Here is a 21,151-nt window from a genome sequence, read left to right as displayed (position 1 = left end):
AATTACAGATGTGTGCTTTCTACATCTGGCTTTCAAGTGAGTTCTAGGCAGGTCCTCATGTATGTGCAGCAAGCACTTCACCAACTAAGCCCTCCAGAATGTATTTTTGAAGTGTGTAAAATAGATACAATAATTTTGCAAATCTAATTTAGATCATTGTGGGATTCAATGAGGTAATTGCGATAGTTAATCTTGTCAGCTTTCCAGGATTTTGAGTCTCTCAGGAGACAAACCTCTGGGTGTGCCCGTAAAGGTGTTTCCAGGGAGCTTTAACTGAGGGGGAAGAAGCCCTGTGGGCAGTGCCATACCATGGACTGGGATATTGGAATAACAAGGCTTAGCACCTCAGAATTCATCCTGACTGCAGATGCGATGTGACCGGCTGCTTCACACCCCTGCCTTCTGCACCTTCGTAGACTGGACCCTCAAACCATGACTCAAAAGAAAGGCTTCCTTCCTTGAGTTGCTGTCGATAAGCATTTTGTTAAAGCAGTAAGAAAAGTAACTAATACAGCTTGGTAGTGAAACCCACGGCTTTATAAGCTCTTGAACCAGTGAGCTGCCTTCCACTGAGACTGGAAGCGGAGCCAGATCCTGCCTTCTTAGCCCCAAAGTACCTTTCCAAGCTGAAGGTTGAGTCAAAAATCTCCTACACACTCTCTTCTGCAACAGATTAACATTCCCTTCTCAATCACTGCTTCCCAATCCCACCCTTTCCCTCATAATGAGGCCTTTTTATCCAGCCAACTTCACACTCTCTTTAAAAGCGAAACATATGTATCCAATAAAATGGATGTGTGTATGTTCAATATCACTTGTGCCATTTTTCCTGTTAAAGAACTCTTAAATACGTGCATAAAAATTGGGCTACTTAGATAAAGAACTGGTTGGTTTAGGAGTCCTGAGTTGCACATTTGGTCTGGTTATGTGTTACTACAATATCTATCCTCAATTCCAGGTTGCGGTTGCGAGTGTAATGACCTAAAATTCGAAGCCAACAAAAAACTCCCTGCCCAATTTATCTACAGATTGTTAACAGGCAAGATTCCAGGGGCCCCTCCTCCACCCGCTGTGCCTAGTGGCTGAACCAGACCCACCGTGGATATGCCTTGGGAATTTGTTCTCTTGAGTTAAAAGCTCTCCCCGCGGATTCTGGGGCAGGCCAACACTTAAGAAGCTCCTGGATCTCTGCCCTCTACTTGGCAAGGATGCGGGGCGGGGGAGGCTTGCAGCACTGGTGTCTTCTTGGACCCTATTGGAATGGGGGATTCTCCCATCCTCCGGTCAGACCCACTGAGTCTGCATGGGGCAGTTCTGTATTAGCAAACAATCAGTCGATTCTGTAGCACTAGATGCTTGAGGAGCTTTGAGCAAGGTTATTTACAACCTGCATACCTGGGCCCAACCCCTCGAGTCTCCTGTGCTTATTTTGGGGGTGCGGCCTGGGCAAAGGTCTCTTACAAGCTTCTCAAGTTCTCACTGTACATGCGGTCAAGGTGAAAGATGTCCCTAAATGGAAGCCCTTGGGGGTTAAGCAATCACCCGAGTTAAACTTGGCCTTTGTGGGCTGTCCCGGGACCTTAAGACAGTTTCGATACACTGCCTTTTAATGGACAATGGGCTCAGGAGGCAAACTCAGCCACAGAGCTTGAGGTTATCAGCCCCAGTTGCGAGTCTCCAGCACCTGGCCTTGCAGCAGGCGGCTACATTAGCTTCGCGTCCGGGACCCCGCCCCACCCTGCTCGCCCCGCCCTACCCCGCCCGTTAGCCCCGCCCCCGTGACGTGCCGCAGCAGTCGCGAACATGCGCACTGGGTCCCGCGCGCCGCTCCTCGGCGCTGTCATTCTCCGCGGCGCGGCGGCCAGTGCGGACTGCGGTTCCTGCCCGGCGCGCGGGCGCTGTGACTGCTCCTCCGGGGCGGACAGGCGGCTCTGCAGCGCGCCGGCGCCTCTCGTGCGGGGACTCCGTGGCGTCGCATTCCCTCGGAGCGGGAGACACGCGCCTGGAGCTCGGAGCGCAGCTCTCAAGGGCTGGCGGCCACTGCGGCGCTTGCTCCGATCCCGGGCGCAGTCCGGATCGCCGCGGCCGCCCCGTGCGCCCGGGAGAGTGCGCCGCCCCGGGCGCGGTAGAGCCGAGGCGACAAGGACCAGGCGGATCCTGCGCCCGCTGCCACCGACCACCGAGGGCCAGCCGGGCTGCGCGTGGCGGAGTTGCAGCGCTTCTTAGCGCGCCGAAGCCCCAGAAGACCCCTGCCTCCTGCAAGCCAGTAAGTTGACTGTAGTTTCTGAAGTTGCAGGCAGCGTGGGAAGGTTTGTTTTATTCCTGTCGTGCCAGGCCGAGGTGGCACCTCCTGTTAGCCGGGCTGCAGCTGGAGGAGGGAGTACTGCAAAGGAGGGGGCATGGCACTCGAGGACTGACGGCTGGAGTCCAGGACTGGCTCCTGCCTCTGCTGAATGCGCCAGTTGGAAATGTGCTAGGAGAGACAGGTGCTCCGAGGGCATTTGGCCCGCCGCTAATTGCACATTTTGAGCTCCTTGATTCTACGCGGCGTGGGGTCAGGGGCATCCGCCACCTCCATCCTAGGAGGCTCTGCTGACATCCCCCTGAGGACTGGCACAGAGATGAGACATTGCTACTCAGGCCTGCAGGCTTTCTGTGCATCCCACTTCACTCTTCCCCTAGGCAGAAGTTGGCAACCTCCCATAATTGGAGCCTAGTCCTTTAGGGAAAAACAACTTCTATGTCAACTGAGTGTTTTGTGCTCTAAGGCAGAGAAAATGAGAAAAACGATCTGTGCGCTTTAATTCATACGCTTTAAGAATGTGGGCAAGTATCAAAGAAAGAGGATTCAGATGATGGCTGAGTTGTCCTGCATCTCTTATGTAAGCCTCCTGGCTGGGTAACTTTGCATCTGCAGGGGCTGCAGCTGTGCCGCCAACTCCATTTGTTTCAAGTCCAGCTTGAACCGTATTTAATGAAAATGTTGACATGATATAGCGGTTTGCAGTCACAAACAGGGCAGTCTTTAAATTGGAGTGTCTTCTCCTAATGGGGAGCACGGGGGGAAGAACTCGGTGTATTTTTCAAGGCAGTTCAAGGAATTAGATACATAAATCATTCTTTAAAATGCCATACATTGTACAGAGAGCATGCACAGGACCCCCTTTAGAACACATCCCCTTTTGTCTTAGGAAAAGTAGAGATTGTTCATGCCAGACAATTGTTGAGTCTGAAAGTTAAGTGCACTGATGGGCTTAATTATCTTAATAAACAAAGAGCATGATTTATAGGTAGCTGCAGTGGCCTACTTTGAAGGGTAGAAATCTTTAACCTTTCTTTCTCAGCTGCCCCCTAGAGATTCTTTTAAAGCAGAGCAATGGATTAATGCCATTGATGTTAATACTTGAGTTGATTAAATTTGTAAAAGGAATTCTTTGAAATACCATACAGCCCTGCTGTGTGGCTGATAGGCAGTGAATATTATAAAGAAAGATATTTAGAGCACTGATCATAGAAGGCTTTACATGAACCAAATAGCTCACGTTGCAGCTGCCCTGTGATATGTTGTATCCACAGACAGAAAGAAATGCGTACAGAGAAAACACATACATGGATTTGGATTTGAAATAAAAACTCAGGGATGTGAGTTTTTAATTTAGATGACCTTTAGAAGGAGGTGTGTATATATTAAGGTGTTTCAGTGAATAAAACAAAATGACTAACTAGTTACAGGCACCTGATTTAAACATAGTTTTTATTTTAAGAATTCTAAGAGGGGGAAAAAAGGGGGTGCTGTTTTCTAAGTTAAAAAGCCAGTCAATGCTGAGTTTGTAAGAGCACTGGGGGCTGACCTCTAGAAGAAATTTTGGCCAAGTGTGGGCATCTAACAGGCCGGCCTGTTGTGTCAAGAAGCCAGGCTGCTCGCTCTGTTGCTGGCGTTGAATCTGGGCAAGTTACCACAGTTCTGCGCCTCAGTATCCCCATCTGTAAAATTGGTGGGTGTGACAGTTGTACCTCCCTCGTTGGGTTGTGTGAGGATTAAGTGGAATCCTGCATATGAAGGAATTGAGCCCGTGTCGAGTACGTTAGGCTGACTTTGGGAAAAAATGCACATTGCTGTGAGAGGAAATTTGTCTTGGGATAAGCTGTAGACATTAAACAGCTGTTGCTGGAGGTCTGTAGAACAGTTCACAAGTGTAATAGGAGAGAGGATGTGAACATACTAGCCACATTGCTAATAGCGGACTTACTGTCTCCAGCGGCACCTCCCTGAAGGCCTTCGAGGGACTTGGCTTTGTCTCGGTGTTAGGGAGGAAGAAACTGAGGCTGAGATCAAATAAATTAGAGTGAGCATCTTAAGCATGCCTGTCGGAAACAGTGTCCTTTGACCCTGCTGCCTCCACTTATAAGCACAGTAGATGGGTTATTATCCTCTTTGTCCATAGGAAGTTTATGTTTAAAGTTTGGAGTACGCAAACTGCTAAGAGTACTCACAGCCCAGTTCCCCACGAGGGGAAGCTGCTGTCATCATCCTCAGTGGTTGCAGGCCCCCTTAGTGCTAGTGTGAGAGAGGTAATGGCGTTTTTTGTCTTCTGTTGGAACTAGATTTAGATTCTGTTATTTCTTTCTTCCCTGTCTATATATTCATAGAGTTAAAAAGAAAACTTGCTGTAACTTGATGCTTCTGATATTGGAGGCTGATGCAATCTATTCGCCTCCTGCCTGCCTGTGTAGTTGCCGTGGTCCACACAGAGTCAAGTAAGTTACCACAAGCAGCAATAATCAGTCCGCATTGTCTCTGAGCCTAGGCTAGTGTCCACGGGAGAACTCCACTCTGGCAGAGAGTGGGCCTTGTACTTCGGCTGGACTCAGTGTTCTGAAATGGGAATCATTTCTCCATCATAGCTATGGGCACACTTCCTTCTGGCTTAGGTTCAAATCCGTGGGAAGAAGTTGTGAGGACTCTCTCTGTGCCATCTTGGTTTGAAATGGCCGTGGCCTGTTGAGCTTCCTCCCCGAGTTCTAGGTCTACAGTGATTGGGTGGCCATGGTACTTCTGTGGCTTTCTTAAGTTCACCTACCATCATCGTGCTCTGGCCTTTGATCTTTATCTTCCAGATACTAAAATCTAATGGCTAGAGAAAGCTCCCAGGCAGCAGACTACCCCAGCTGGTTTAATGTTTAATGAAACCTCCCAGCTAATATAGCTACCACTGAAAGGTACTTCAGGCCAGATGTTTACCAGTCACAGGTTTCCCCCTCCTCCCCATCCCTCCTTGGTCTCAAGTCAAGCTTCCCAAGAGTGAGTTCCAGTAGGCAGCGTCTGAGAGCCTGGAGACACAGTACCACAGCTGCAGTGTTCCAGAAAGGACTCCTGCCGCCAACTGAGGCGTCTCTCTGCTACCTTCTGCTGCTGTTTCAACCCTCCTGTTCAGAGGATCCACACACCCTTTCCTCAGTCACTAGCTGTCTCAACCGTTCCCTGTTCTGGGTTTTCTGGTCAAGTATCTCCCAGGAACATGTCTATAACTTGAACTAACTAAGTCTTTTGAAAATAATTTGCATATGGTTGTTTTATTTCCTGTCTGTGTGATTTTAGTGGATTTTCTGTTGCCACTTTTAAATCTACAAATTTCCCCCTGACACCCAGTTTTCTTTTGCTGTCAGAAGGCCCGTGTACAGCACGCAGCCACACCACCCTTCATTCTCCCAATCAGTTTCTGAAGTTAAACAAGCTTGGACCTGGTGAGAGAAGGCCCGTGTGCAAAATGCGCGAAACAATTTTAATATGGATCTAAGTGACTTGAGACTCTGCTGCAACTCCATTGCTCCTTTGGCTTTTCACTTTGTATTGAGGAGCTGGGAGTTGATCCTGATCTTACCTCATGCCCCGTATCCTGGTGTCTTGGGAGTGAGGCACATTTCTGGTTTACAGGCAAGCTCTTCATCTGCTGTGTGGCAGAGATTGCACCTCAAGGCCAGGTCTTTGCATAGTTCAAGGCCAAGGGATGGGCTTGAAAGAAGACAGCCCTGAGCACGATTTATCTGACTGCTTTCTAGTCCCCGCTGGTCATCCTTTCTGTTGAGTTGGAGTGAAGAGCCAGCTGGGAGCACTTACTCAGTGTTGGCTGTGATGGCAACATTACGTACAGTCTTTCCCTCAACCCTTCCACTAACCCTCTGGGTAGTTCCTGTATTTTAGCCATTCCCAGAAGCAGAAATGGGCCTGGAAAGGTCATGGGTCCAAGATTACATGGGTGAGTTTTGTAAGAAAAAGTGGAGCTCAGAACTTTTTGGTATTCCTTGCAGAATATCCTTCTGCCTCTGGGTTTTGAGCCGTTGTGATGAATTATATAGTAGAAATGTTCTTATGCTTTGTAGAACCTTCTTGCCCACAGCTGGGATTGGCTGAATAAGAAGTCTGTCTCTGTACGTTTGTCGAGGTAGAGCTTGAGCTTAGTTTATGCTAGATCTCAAAAACCACATTTCACTTTGCAAAAAAGAAAGAGTGAAAGCCATGTGTTACTTCATAAGAAGCAGGGAAGCTTCCGGTGACAAGGCAAACTTGCTTCATCTGTGTTTGGAGTCAGATGTTTACATCATTGTCCTTAGAGAAAGGAGAAGTGGAAAGGCTGAAGACTTTTCTCAAGTGATTTTTTTTAAAAAGTTTATTTAAATCTAAAAATGCCTGAGGTACCACAACAGCATCCCAAATATGGTTTTTAAAGGGAACGTACCCACATGTCTAACAAGTAGGGTTCAAGTGTGTCCTGTCAGAATAAGAGCACAGCACCCCGTCTCCCATGTCTGTGCTGTAGCCTTCCTGACTCCAGTCCAGATGGACAGCAGAAACTCCATCCTGGTAGAGTCTAAAACCCTTCCCTGAGAAATGCCTCTGCAGAGGTGGGGATGGTGGTAGTGGGAGAATGGGACACATGGACAGACTGACTGATTGACTGCCTAGAAGTCAAACCCAGCACATGCTAGGCAAACCCTCTGCCAGGGCACTGCGTCCTCAGCCCCATTTCCCCTCCTTGATTTCACATTGGAACCAGCGTCTTTTCAGTCTGAATTTAAAAGTTAGTATCTCTGGACCAGGCATAGTGTTTGATGGCGTCTCTATCCCTCTGCTAGACTATAAGACTGAATGATTTTCAAACCAGCGAGTGATTAAAAACTTACTTTACAACCCTTTTCTAAATAGAGACTTGCCAGGGACAGGAAATTTGAACTATGTGTGGCCTTTACTCGGATAAAGAGTGCGTGAGCCCCTGTGAACTCTGCTGAGTGGACTTGAAAGGTGCTGGCAGCTTTACTCCACCCTCTCCAGTTTCACAGGGCTCCAGGCGGCCCAACCCAACATAGCATGTCGGCCCAACCCAACATAGCGTGCACAGCACAGTAGTCACCTGTCTCTTGCCTAGCCAGCCCCAGGGCTGTAGATAAGCTTCTCTGTGAATGTGTTCCCTCAGGGATGACACCTCACGCATCTGATCTCATCCACTTATGACTCCATCCATTATTGGTAAGGCTGCTTCGCCCACTCCAGCCCTTTACCTCCACCGTGGACCCTTCCTTCATCACCCCAGTAGTACTGAATGTGGGAAAGTGATCCTGAAGCAACCCACATTGTAAGTCAGAGGCAATAAAGCCACAAAGCACAGAGACCAAAACACAGTGACTTCTTTTTGTTTGTTGTTTGGTTTTTGGAGACAGGGGTTCCCTGTGTAGCCCTGGCTGTCCCGGAACTCACTCTGTAGACCAGGCTGGTCTTGAACTCAGATCCTCCTGGCTCTGCTGCCCAAGTGTTGGGATTAAAAGCGTGTGGCACCACTCCTGGCTCTGAATGACTTCTACTGTTTAAAAGAGGGACAGTTGCTAACATGGCAATGCACAGGTCCCCACACCTCTGCATTCAGCACTTGGGAACTGGACCCAGAGTGGCCTTACTATTTTATATGTCACATCTGAAAAGAGCTGTGAGCCTCTAATTCATGCTTAACCAGTCACCAGCAGCTTGGCTGCATTTGCATCAACTTTATAAGAGTGATGCATACTCATTTGGACATTTATCAGATATATATTTCAGGAGATGAGATGTCAGGCACAGGGATATCCTGCTCCATAAAATTGTCAAAGAACTAGCTTAATAAAAATAAATGAAAAATAGAGGAGTTTAAAAAGAGAGTAAGCATATGGCTTTCATTCAGGAAGAAGTACTTGGTCTGAGTCTGAAGGAGTAGGGTTTGGGGTTGGAGTGAGTGTGATGATGTCACTGAGCCGGTAGTGGATTATAGAACAGCAAGCAGCTCAGTCCGTGTGTTGAGAACAATTGACGTGACAGATGTGGGTATGGAACTCGAGAGTAGCGGCTGCAGCCAATTAGTAAAGGAACTTGGCCATACTTGGTCCTGCAGGTGAATTTGAGCATGTCAAGTTCTTGGTTTTTGGACACCCTGGGGGTTGAATTCAGGACTTCCTACACACTAGGCAATCACTCTGTCACCAAGCATATCCCCAGCGCTCTTTGTTTATTTTGAGACAGGGCTCACTAAGTTGCTCCAACTGGCCTGAATTCACAATACAGCCCGTAATCCTCCTGCCCCAACCTCACAAGTAGCTGGGATGACCAACCAGTACTACCAGGCCTGACCTAGGCTGTTCTTTTAGAATACTCAACCTGGTGTATTGCATCAACAAAACAGATGAGCTAGGGGACAGAAAAAGGAAGCCAGATCTAACGTCTGAATTCAGACTGGTAAGGACATAGACACTGGGGGAGGCAGAGGAGCAAGGAGGGGACAGTGACTTTAAAGAGGATCCCCAGATGGCTTAGCTCCGGTCACTGAAGAGATAGAAAGAAGGTGATTCACCGCCATTGGTGATGGCGGTAAATGCAGAGGCTGGAGCATTCCACGGGGGGAAGATGCTCAGCTGTGGATTCATGCAGTGTGAGGCAGCAGAAGGACATCGGAGCCTAGACAGACTACGCAGACTGCAGGTTTGAAATTCAAGGCAACCGCCCAGCCGCAAATGAAGGTTTATAATCCATTTGCATTTTATTAATATATCTAGTCCATTGTATGAGAACTAGATATCTATAGTTATGTGAGGTATCCTGCATATAATATGACTTTCAGTTGTTTTGCTTTTATAAAAATAGGCCTCATTATGTTATAGATAATTTGAGTATTTGAAATGGTTGTTGAAGTTGCTCTCTGCCTGAGAGAATGCATGGGATAAAAAATAAAGAAGGGGCCAAGATGGTGCACAGAAGGAGATGGGATGGGAAGTGTGAGTGAGAAAAATTTCTGACCAAAGAGGGACAGAAGCCAGAGGCAGAGCCGGATGAGGCACTTGGTTGAATGGGAGTCTGGGGACACAGAAGAGAAACAGGGAAATGCCACAGAGGGCAGTGTGCCCTTCCTTTCCTGGGGTCTGCACTGGAGATGGGGACTCTTCTCTGGTGGCTTTCGGTTCCTCTCGGTCCATGTGAAGACCGGCTGGTAGGTGGGGATGTCCAGGAATGGTGTAAACTCACTGGCAGGATCCTGGATCGCCTTCTGCTTATGGAGTGCGCTTCTCACGTTCTTTCGTTTTTGGCATGTTTCTCCACTAATTCCCCTCTTGGTGGACAGAGGAACACAGAGCAGAGTGGGAGAGTGGGAGAAAAGCTTCCTCAGTGCAGAGAGCGTGCTTGGTTCTTCCGGCAAGCACATCTCCTTGTGTATCCGTGAAGGAGTGCACTGGAAAGGGAGGGATAAACAACCCGGCGTTGATCACGGGATGGTGTCCCTAGAAAGCTGACACCTCTGTCCCAGTCCTTTCATAGTTTAGAAGTGTGTCAGGCCCATTGGATCACCTGAAGTATTCTGTATACAAAAGTGCATGATTTTCACTTGTTTTATGAAAATGGACTTCATTATGTTGTAGACAACGTGGAGTATTTATTAACCATGAAAATAGTTACCGTGTTTTCATTGCTATCATACATACCAGTCCTCAAATGCTTTGTCCTTTGGTTTTTACCCTCTCCCTGTCACAGTCACTTTTTTTTTTCTTTTTTTCTTTTTGAGATCAGGTTTCTCTGTGTAGCTCTGGTTGTCCTGGAACTCGCTATGTAGACCAGGCTGGCCTAGAACTCACAGAGATCCGCCTGCCTCTGCCTCCTGAGTGCTGGGACTAAAGGCCTGCGCCACCACTGCCTGGATGCAGTAACTTTTCTTAATGTTGTGGCCAAACAACAATGTAAGAAGATTTTTTTCCTTGCAGTTTAAGAAGTGGTGCAGTCTGTTTTGGTAGCGACGCCATGGTGGCAGGAGGTGGCTGCTCATGTTGCATCCATCTGCAGTCAAGAAACCCAAGGAGGGCAGGAAATGGAGCTAAGCTATAAAACCACAAGGCCCTCCCCCAGTGACACGCTTCCGCCTCCAGCAAGGCTCCGCCTCCAGCAAGGTTCCACACCTTCTAAATAGCGCCCCCAGCTGGGCACCGGGTATTCAAATGTGTGAGCCTACAGAAGGAGCGTTTTACATTCAAACCACTACACTACACTATAGAAACTGAAAACTTGAGAGAGTCCTAAGGACTGAGGGGGAGCCCCAGCTGCTAAATGGTAAAGCTTGTTAGACCCAAAGTGAGGTGTTCTGACTTCAAATTCCAAGTTCTAATGATTCTGCCCCATTTCTCTGCCGTTTGTTACTGAAGGACAACTTGGAGCAGGGATGGAATACTTACGATCTGTTTTCAAGTTAATCTGCTTAAAGCATCAACGATAGGGACTGTTGTTGGCTAAACGCTCTGTTTGATGGACCAAAGGTTACTTATGCAAATTTGTCTAATTAACCTGGGGAGAGGATGGGTTCACTTTTAGAAAACAGGCATTTTTTAAATTTATCTATTATTGGTGCTGACTTTTAAAAAGCATATGTCTATAAAGCACAGAGACCTACTACTAATTTAAACTGAGATTACTGTAGTTAAGTTTGCTCTTTGTGCTATACTGTAAGTTTATTTCTTAATAATTACAGTGCCTACTGTGTGTGAGAAACGTTCATTCTGTGTGTACAAGTGTATCGGACAAAACCCAGCCAAGTTACGTTTAAGTCGTTGGTTTCCTTGAGTGCTCTGGTCATAGGAACCAACATAACTTACTTTGCCCGCTGAAGCAGTTATTGTGTTACCTGTGTAAGGCTGAAGTCTTACACTGGCTTTGTCTCTTTCCCCTAAGTGCTACAAGACGATGCAGTATCAATCTAAAGATGCCAGTTTCACAACTTGTGTTTTGGCTCCGAATAGTCTAACATTTTAATTTCCTTAATTTTGTTATTAAGTTATAGATAGCTACACGTGTACAGTAATGTTTGAGTCATGAAATGGCCATGGATTCTCATAACCATTGGGAAAATTTATGATGTTGCATTTCTTATTTCACACACACAAAATGTACCGGAGGAGTCGGCTAAGTGGCAATTTCCAGATGAAAGCAATTCCTGGCAAGTAGAAAAGGCTGTTGCCAATGCTATCCCCAAATCTCAATTTCAAGCTTCATAGTGCCAATTTTACATTTTAGCTTCAGTAGGAAAAGTTGAATCGCAAAGGACTGATGTTCCTCTGACAGTCATCAGATTGCTGTTATGTTGGTGGTGCCAATTTAAAAAGAAAAATAATGAGACATTCGTAAATTCTAAAATGTTGATAAAGTGTTAGGCAACCATCTTAGTTCTGGTGATTACTTTTCTACAAAGTAATGTCTTAGCCTTAATCTATTGCACTGAGAAATTACAGTACAGGCACATGAAAATTTAAATAACAATAGAAAGTATTGTGGTATTTTAAATATGATTTTATTGCATTTTATAGTAATACGTTAGGATATTCAAATGAAGATTAATTTGTCCATTTCATGCCTCATGTGTTCCAATTTCATCCAAATGCAAATATTGTAATCCAGAGCATAGAGTTAGATTTCTGTCCAGGTGCCCTGATGCTACTGTATTTTTTACTCACTTACCAACATGAACAGTTAAGCTGGATTTCTTACTAATATTTCTATCAGTGTATTATAGCATGGGCTATGAATTTTCATTTCCTAAAAAAAGAGTAGCTACATTTCCCCCCTTTTTTTCTTATTCTTGTTGGATTTCATTTTTCAGTCATACATTTTTATATTCGTTATACTTGACATGATAGAACATGTCTAAATTAGTGATCTAATTTGAATACTATAATTATGTGCACAGTTGAGTTTGAGTACAGTGTTTTGGCATAATGTGAATGGTCTGTCTCTTAGCGGATTTAAGAAATCCATGCTTCCAATTTCAGAGTCTTAAATCTATATGTGCTTACCAAGAGGCTCACAGGAGGGAATGCAAATATTTTAAGCCTATTTGAGTGTTAGGAATTAACACATAAACTGCCTACAATAGCTTTTTCTTTTATGTCTAAGGAAGTAACAAGAAATACAGAATTAGTTGAAAAACAGAATGGTGTCCCTATAGTGACTGAGTCCTTGGCATCAGTGTTAAAAGCATACTTCTTTGTTTTGCTAAGTGATGAATACAGGTGTATTTAAGCAGAGTAGTGTCATGAATTCTTATAAATAACTGTACATATTTGTATAGTGTTAATATTCTTTGACTTTACTATATTGGTCATGTTGGCCAAAATGTACATCTTGAGTTTAAACATTAGCTTTGTATCATGTTCAATGTCGGCTGGGTGTGTTGGCACACACCTGTAATCCTAGCACTCTGGAGACAGATGATGGAGGATCCATGCAAGTTCAAGGCCATCCTGCTCTACATAGTGAGTTCCAGGACATCCAGTGCCATATAGTGAGACCTTGTCACAAAACAAAACAACACAACACAACACACACACACACACACACACACACACACACACACACACACACACACACACCAACAAAGTAAAAGACTTTACAAAGTATTTACAAAGTATAATTGGAACTAAAATGCTTATAGAGTCTTGTTAAAACAGTTCAATATGAATACCAGCATTTGGGGCTGTGCTCTGAGATAATAGGAACAGAGCTGCTAAACATTGCAGTCATTGAAAAAAGAAACAGTGATGCACAATGTATTAACCTTACTCTTAAATTACTTTACTCTTAAATTTAATGGTTTCTCCCTCCACAGTTCATAACCTTTCCAGCAGTGAGTTATTAGCTAATAGTAGCATGTCAAAACCTGAATTATTATAGATCTTTCCTTTTAATAAATATTCAATAGCATTTTCAAAATTGTTCTCTTAGATGCAATTCATAATAAACAGTCCAGTGCTGGCATGAGCATGCTTCTTTCAAACTGTTCACAGCCATGGGGCATTTGGCATTTAGAACCTTTTGTATGTATTTTCACAGCTCCACATATCCTGAAAACTGGCAGCCTTGGACTGGAATAATCCTTTTACATCTCCACAGTTACATGGAGAATAAAGAGAATTGAATTTCTCACCTTTTCTTTTCATAATACTCCAATGTCTGTGTTCAGAGAATCACCAGTTGTATGCTTTCTGTATTGTGCAATACACAAGACAGCCCTCTATGGTGAGGAATTTTTTAATGATTTCTTTAAATTTTTTTTTCTTATTAAGTGATATGTGTGTGTGTGTGTGTGTGTGTGTGTGTGTGTGTGTGTGTGTGTGTGTGTGGTGTTGTTGGTTGTTTTTTGCTCTTTTGGAGGACCTACCACCCAGCTCCCAAATAAATCACACATGGAGGCTTATTCTTAATTACAAATGCCCAGCCTTAGCTTGGCTTGTATTTTGCCAGCTTTTCTTAACTTCAATTATCCTATCTACCGTTTGCCCCTGGGCCTTTTCTTTCTCTTGCTCTGTATATCTTACTTTCACTCTTGCTGGGTGGCGGAGTGGATGGCCCTTAGCATCCTCCTACCCTTGTTCTCTTGCTCTTTTTTCTCTCTTCCCATTTATTACTTATTTATTTTCCTTCCATTTATGCTCTCTTCCTGCCAGCCCCGCCTACTCTTCTCCTGCCTCACTATTGGCTGTTCAGTTCTTTATTAGACCATCAGGTATTTCAGACAGGCACAGTAATACAGCTTCACAGAGTTAAACAAATGCAACATAAAAGCAACACTTCTACAACAGTGTGGTGTGTGTGTGTGTAATCACATCCTCAACATGCTTGTGGAGGTCAGAGGACAACTTTCAGGAGTTGGTTCTCTCCCTCCATTGTGAGTTCCTTTTTTTTTTTTTTTTTACTCACTGAGCCATCTTCCCTACCCTGTGGTGAAGAATTTTATGGTCCAAAATGTCTATAGTGCTGAAGCTGGAAAGCTGTCTGAAAGATGGAAGCTGCCTGTCTAACTTTGCTTTCCATTTTTCTTGCTGATGGAGTGGGGTAGATGGTTCTGGTGAAGAGATTATTGTATTCAGTGTGATTACATACTGCCCGCCTGTTGGGGTGCCAGAACACTCAGGCATAGTTTGCACCTTGGAAGTCTGCACCCTCCTTGTAAGAATGACCGTTAAAGAAATTTTAAATTTAAATTAAGTAAACTTTAAATTTTCTGTGGTTCATGCTGTACTTTGAGGAAATAAGTACAGTTTAGGATTGTAGACCTCATGGTTAATTATAATGTAATATCTGGAAGTCATGTTCTGTATCTACAGTGAATACCAGTCACTTACAGGTAACAGTCCTCCTTTTCCCTAGGTATTGAGGAATAGGTAGCACGTACTGTCTTCCATCTGCATGTCAGGGCTGTTAATCTGAAGCGATAAGAAAGAAGGGTGGTGTTGACATAAAGTGTTACCTTGTGAGTTGGAGATACCGGTGTTTGGCGTCTTTCTGCAGGTAGAATCTCTGCTGTAAGAGTCTGTTGTAACCGAGCCGTGTTCTGATGATTAGGAGACTTACAGAACTGGGGAACTGTCGCCACAGTGCGGCTCTTCAGTTCCTGTCACTCCCTCTGCTGGCTCCGGCAGCCATGAACCTGTTGGTTTTTATCTCTGTGCTTCACCTTAAAAAACAACAACAATGAAAACCAAAACAAAACTCTGAACATCTCATTTAGAATGTTAACTTTTACCACTAAAAATGCAATTCGTCACCGCCGGGTGGTGGTAGCACACACCTTTAATCCCAGCACTCGGGAGGCAGAGGCAGGTGGATCTCTGTGAGTTTGAGGCCAGCCTGGGCTACCAAGTGAGTTCTGGGAAAGGCGCAAAGCTACACAGAGAAACCCTGTCTTGAAAAACCAAAAAAAAAAAAAAAAAAAAAAAATGCAATTCGTCATCTTTTTTCATTGGTTATATTTCCTGTACCCTTTACATACTGTAACCAGATGTGGAGATGCTCATTAACGTGGAGGGATGCAGCCAAGAAGATAAACCCATGTTCAGTGCATGTGTCATATTTGAAAGTGGACCATGTACCTGCTGTTCAGCTTCTCCCTGCTTCGTTCCCAGGGCCACTGAGAGTACCCCCTCTCCTACACTCGTTACCCTTTGAACCTGTCTAATACAATCATGTAGAAACTACTAAGCTGAGGTCAGGTAAATGGCCCACTTGATTGGGGGAACTACAAAAGAATCAGCTCTGGAAAGCTTGCCTGTCTGGAAGCTGTGCAAAGAACAACTATCCCTGTGCCAAATGTCTTTTAAAATTCAGTTTTCACACTGGGCGTGACAGTGCAGGCCTGTATGCTCAGCACCCAGGAAGTGGGGGCGAGGAGAAGATTGTGAGTTTGAGACCAGTTTGGGCCCCATAAAGACTCAGTCTTAAAAACACAAACAAGAGCTGGGCTTGGTGGCACACGCTTTTAACCCCAGAATTCAGAAGGCAGAGACAGGTGGATCTCTGTGAGTTTGAGGCCAACCTAGCAATTTTCAGGCCAGCCAGGGCTACATACTGTGACAAACAGTGAAACAAACAAAAGCCAGCCTTTAGAAGCTCACACTTCAGGGAAAAAAAAAAGAAAGACAGAAAGAAAAAGAAAGAAGAAAGGTAATACAATTCATGTACTGTTAATATCTAGAAAACACAGTCATTTCTGTAGCAAAGAAGTGGATGAATGAATATTTATATTTAGCTGCACAGAGAAAAAGCTCGTTCAAATAAGGTTTTGGAGCAAATTCATGTGGTAGAAAACAATAAATCCGGTTTTCAGAAATGTCTCCATTTCAGCCATGTTTTGCATCTCAGCCTTCTGAAGTTCTGTGAGAACACCAGGGTGTCCCAGTTCGTTTGTCAACTCCCCTGCTCTCAGCCACTCTGCCTTCTGCACATTTTATACGCCTTAGCCCCAATGTTAGCGTCCCGTCAGACTTGAGGCTGCGCCAAGTCAGCTATTAGCTTAGTGAGCGAAGGCCAGGTGTGGCTGGCTATGGTCAGCCAGCCTGTGGTTTGTGGTTTCACCTCCTTGTGATAAGCCTGGCTTGTAGCCATGCTTACCTACTTCAGCACTGGGGCCTGGGAAGACTGAGCGGTTTTATTAGCTAAAAACGGATATCCATGGATATGGCCGGGGAGAGGGCTCTGCTGATAAAGGGCTTGCCGTATAAGCAAAGGGACCTGGGTTCTGAGTTCAAGTGCCCATGTAAGAAGCCAAATTAGGGCTACCTGCCAGTGAGCCTAGCCGAACTGCCGAGCTCCAGGTCCAGTGAGAGATTCTTCCTCAAAGCTAAAGTGGAAGCAATAGAGGAGGGTACCTCATGTGGACTGCAGGGCACACACATACACATGTATCCAAATGATCATGGGCACACACACACACACACACACACACACACACACACACACACACACACACACGCTAAATGAATAGTTACTAATTCGTGAAGAGAAATCCGTAGGTAACAATCCCAACAACTGGGAATGACAATCCCAGAATCCCAGCTGTCCCACCAGGTAGCTTGGCAACCCTCATGCCTATCACAACATTTCAGGATGAGGAAATAGTCAGTATAAAAAGACATGGAAACTGGGGAAGGGCATCTACTAGGAAATTATTTCTTGAGGTAAATAAAGGGACTTAGAGCTCAAGAAAGTCAGGGACATGATGAAAACTGTGTGGGTCTCTACTGCACTCACAGCTCAGAAGGAGGGCATTGCTCAGAACAAAACTCCAAGGCGAGTTCTAAATCGCTATGTTCTTCACTACCCTGTAAAATAATGGTACCAAATAAGTCTCGATAGTCGTTTACTCATACATTTCCTGTCTGTGTTCATTTCCAGACTCTAGTGGTTTTACTCAGGAAGGTCTGAACTGTTTCATTTTGCTTGGGCGCTCCTACCCTGCTCGGAAGTCATTATGAATGTGAATGTAGATTTTGACCAGCGAGTAAAGTGTGCTTTTTTCACAGGTAAATGTGCAAAATTGCCATAGCAAAAAAAAATGTCGTAGCAAAAGTACTTGACTAAAAACCTACTACACATTGTGGGACTCATGTATGAAAGAGCCAAATGTGCCATCCCATCAACGATAGAGGAAGAGATGGCTGCCTTCTGCTAAATCAGACCACCATCCAGGCCGGTCATAAGACCTCGAAAGGCAACTCATAGCTGCAGTTGCCTGTACAAGATGAAGCCAGTCAGCGTCCTCGCAAGGAGAGGGCAAGGGCTTCCAGGCTTCCATCCCTGGCTGAGGAGCTACGGACATGTGAGAGCTTCTAGGGGAGGGGAAGTGATTCTCTGTAATGGCGTGCCCTGGTAGATCACCCACGGTCCAGTGAGGGCTCCACATGCAGGAGTGTGCAAACAGCACAAATTAATTTATTTTTAAAGACATGAAGTTGGGGCCGTAAGGAGATGAGACTTGGGAGGAATTGGGGGTAGTGGAGTTAATGTAACCAAAATGCAATATGTGAAACATTGAAAGAATTTTTTTTTTTTTTGGTTTTTTCGAGACAGGGTTTCTCTGTGTAGCTTTGCGCCTTTCCTGGGACTCACTTGGTAGCCCAGGCTGGCCTCGAACTCACAGAGATCCACCTGCCTCTGCCTCCCGAGTGCTGGGATTAAAGGCATGTGCCACCACCGCCTGGCGAAACATTGAAAGAATTAATTACAACTTTTAATTAAACATGGCAGGGCAATGCTGAAGGTCACCAGAGGGAGCGAGGTGAGGTAGCATTTTGTGTGCTTCCTTCCATGGCTCACAGGTATGTGTGCTGGGGACTGGATTGCAATAATTTTGCTTTTTGTTTCCGAGACAGGGTTTCTCTGTGTAGTTTTGGCTTCTGTCCTGGATCTCACGCTGTAGCCCAGGCTGGCCTCCAACTCACAGAGATCCGCCTGCCTCTGCCTCCTGAGTGCTGGGATCAAAGACAGGCGCCACCACCGCCCAGCTGGATTGCAATAACCTATTGCAATTGTTTTATTATTTTTATTCCGTAATTGCTTCTGTTTAAGTTCTTAGTTGTTCACCCACACACTGAAGATGAGCCATGAGTATAGAGAGATTGCATATCAGCATTTGGGTGCAGAAGCATGAACCTCACTTTTCCTATTTGCGGAGACCTGCCCTAGGGCATCTCTGTATACAGCCGCCGGCCGCTCCAGCACCGGCCGCTCCAGCACCGGCGGGCGTTTCCACAGTCTGATCACCTCTTTGCAAGTGTTATCTTCCTGTGTCCTCTTAACTCTAGCAGGAGCTGCTCTCATCTCACCCTGGTGTTTTCTCTTGCTGTGTGTCCTCCAGAGTCCGCACACATTTTATTTGACCACATTTCCCGTTGTTACCATGCTGACAGTCCACAGAACCTTCACCCTCTCTGTTACACGTTCACTCCTCATTTAAACACGTCCTCCCCAACCCCTGTCTGTGTTAGCCGAGCTCTCGTATGTGATAGTGCTCCAGGCTAGGTACTCGTTAGCATCCCTGGTGAGGGCTACAACATACTAGTTCCCACCCAGTCTTTCCGATTAAAGGCCCCTGCTGTGGGGTCTCAGCCTGGATGGGTTTTGATACGTGGAGGACACAGCAGATGTTAATAAGTAGCAGTACTCAAAATCCCTGAATACTGTCCATGTCAAGAGCCATTGTGAGCGTTGGAGAGATGGATGTATAGTTAAGAGCGCTGCTGCTCTCCCAGGGGTCCTGTTTTTGGTTTCCAAAACCCAAGTCTGGGCAGCTCACAACGGTCTGCAACCCTAGCTCCAGGGCCCTCTTCTCTGGCCTCCATGGACGCCTGCACTCGTGTTCACACACCCACACAGACACATAATTTAAAAATAAAACAAATCTTTAAAAAGAATCATCATCATCATCATCATCATCATCATCATCACCATCGTGGAAGGAATGGGACTTTTGGAAAATGATGGAGAGGAGTTAAAAGGGAAGCTATTCATTCCCCATTCCTCTGCTTGCTTTTAGTTTTAGCTCAGGTATGGGAAGTGGCTTCCATCCCCACTTGCCTGGTATGGCTTTTCCCCCACTGCTTGCTCTTAGATTCTCACCAGTAGGTCCAGGCCGTCATGTGACCTCAGCAAGCAAAAAAGCATTCTGGGTGAGTCCTGTGCTTACCTCTTCCCGAGGCTGGCTGTGAGGGTTTCCTTCCTTAGGCTTGCTCATATACAGCCCAGGATTTCCATGTCTTCTAATGTGACACCCTGTAAACTAACCGGCATGCTCCTGCTTCCTCCCGCCTGCACATGCAGTTAGCTCACTATCCAGTGTGGCACCCACAGAGGACCCATTCCCTGTTCTCGAATGGAGAGCTCTTCACGTTTGACCACAGGGAAAGATGGATGGCAGGGTCTCTGACATGGGATATCATGTTCTAAATTAACAAGTGACAAGAGCCCACACCAAAGCTGCCATTTCTTCATGATTTTTTTCTCTTTATTTTCCTTTTTCAAAAATAAAAAATAGATTTTTTTCTCCCATACCATATATTCTGATTCTAATTTCACATCCTCCATCTTCTCCCAGATCCTCCCCACCTCCCCAAATCCACACCCTCTCTTTTTCTCTTTCCTTAGAAAACAAATATACCAATGGTCTCCAATATTCTTCCTCAGACATTAGCAATTTTAGGAGTTGGGCAGAGATTGGTTGGGAGATGGCCTGCATTATATAGCCTGTCTCAAGTCTCTTCCCAGACTTTCTGTGGCCAGAAAATGTGTGTTTTCTAGAAGGCACAAAGTAGGACCTTTGAGTGTGCCCAGCTGCCCCCTACTCTCCAAGTGAGCCAAGAATAGTTAAAACACAAGTGACCCTGTTGCTTTATGATGAGGGGACAATTTTTTTCAAGGACACTAGTTTTATTTTTATTCATAGGTAGGAAAATATAAGCGAGGTGATTTTGATACTAATAACAAGTATGCAGAGCTGTCATAGAAATCTGATGTGAAAATGATGTGACAGTCCATTCCTAAAGAGATGGTTCACTGGGTAAACTTCTTTTCACGGCAAATGACTCAAAGCCGGCCTTCTTCAATGGAGATGGATTTACCAAGTTCTTTTTATTTGTCGCTTTCCTCTGGGCACAGATACCGCATAAAGCACACTGTGCCCTGCACTTGTCCTTTCGTGAAGTGAGAAAGGCAGCTTTTCTCCCCATCAGCCCTCAGTCATCAGTGTGAGGATGCTATCTAGGCTGGCCCCATTGCAGGCTAATAATAGATTAGCATCCTCCTCCACTCAGCCTTTGTTTACAGAGGACCTACTGAGTGGCAGGCCCAATGGTAGGCAGCAGACACAGCAAACCTTGATTTTTCAAGTGACTATCAGCAGATTTAAGGTCCTTGTTAGAGAGTCAACTATATCCCTGTCATTGAGAATGACTAGACAGCTGGGGGAAGAACCTTCTAATAAGACATTTAAGCTGAAATATAAAAAGAGACAATCAGGCCTGGGAAGACTTGTACCCTGACTGGACAAAGAAGATCCAGGCAGAAGAGAGAATTGAGGATGGGCGCCTGCACTCTAAGCAGGGAGTCTATGCTCTGGTCTATGTCCAGCTTTGTGTTTTAGGAAGATCACTGTCTTAGTTAGGGTTTTTATTGTTGTGAAGAGGCACCATAATCACAGAAACTCCTATAAAGGAAAACATTTAACTGGGGCTGGTTTACAGTTTCAGAGGTTTTGTCCATTATCATCATAGCTGGAGGCATGGCAGCAGGCAGACAGGGTACTGGAGAAGGAGCTGAGAGTTCTAC

At 45.4% G+C, this 21,151-nt stretch overlaps 1 protein-coding gene across 4 annotated transcripts in view; it reads left to right on the top strand.

Annotated features, from left to right (window-relative positions):
* The first annotated feature begins 1,851 nt into the window (after nt 1-1,851).
* Pag1 (phosphoprotein membrane anchor with glycosphingolipid microdomains 1) overlaps nt 1,852-21,151 on the top strand; it is a 147,210-nt gene continuing 127,910 nt past the window's right edge. For all 4 annotated transcript variants that reach the window (XM_076563799.1, XM_076563800.1, XM_015996574.3 and 1 more), the window contains exon 1: nt 1,852-2,266. The gene's annotated coding sequence lies outside the window, so the exon portion shown is untranslated. The remainder of the gene's footprint in view (nt 2,267-21,151) is intronic.

Source organism: Peromyscus maniculatus, chromosome 2, assembly GCF_049852395.1.
Source record: "Peromyscus maniculatus bairdii isolate BWxNUB_F1_BW_parent chromosome 2, HU_Pman_BW_mat_3.1, whole genome shotgun sequence".
Classification (NCBI taxonomy): Eukaryota; Metazoa; Chordata; class Mammalia; order Rodentia; family Cricetidae; genus Peromyscus; species Peromyscus maniculatus.
Note: the sequence above shows the minus strand (reverse complement) of the source record. Positions and strands in the feature narration are given on the sequence as shown.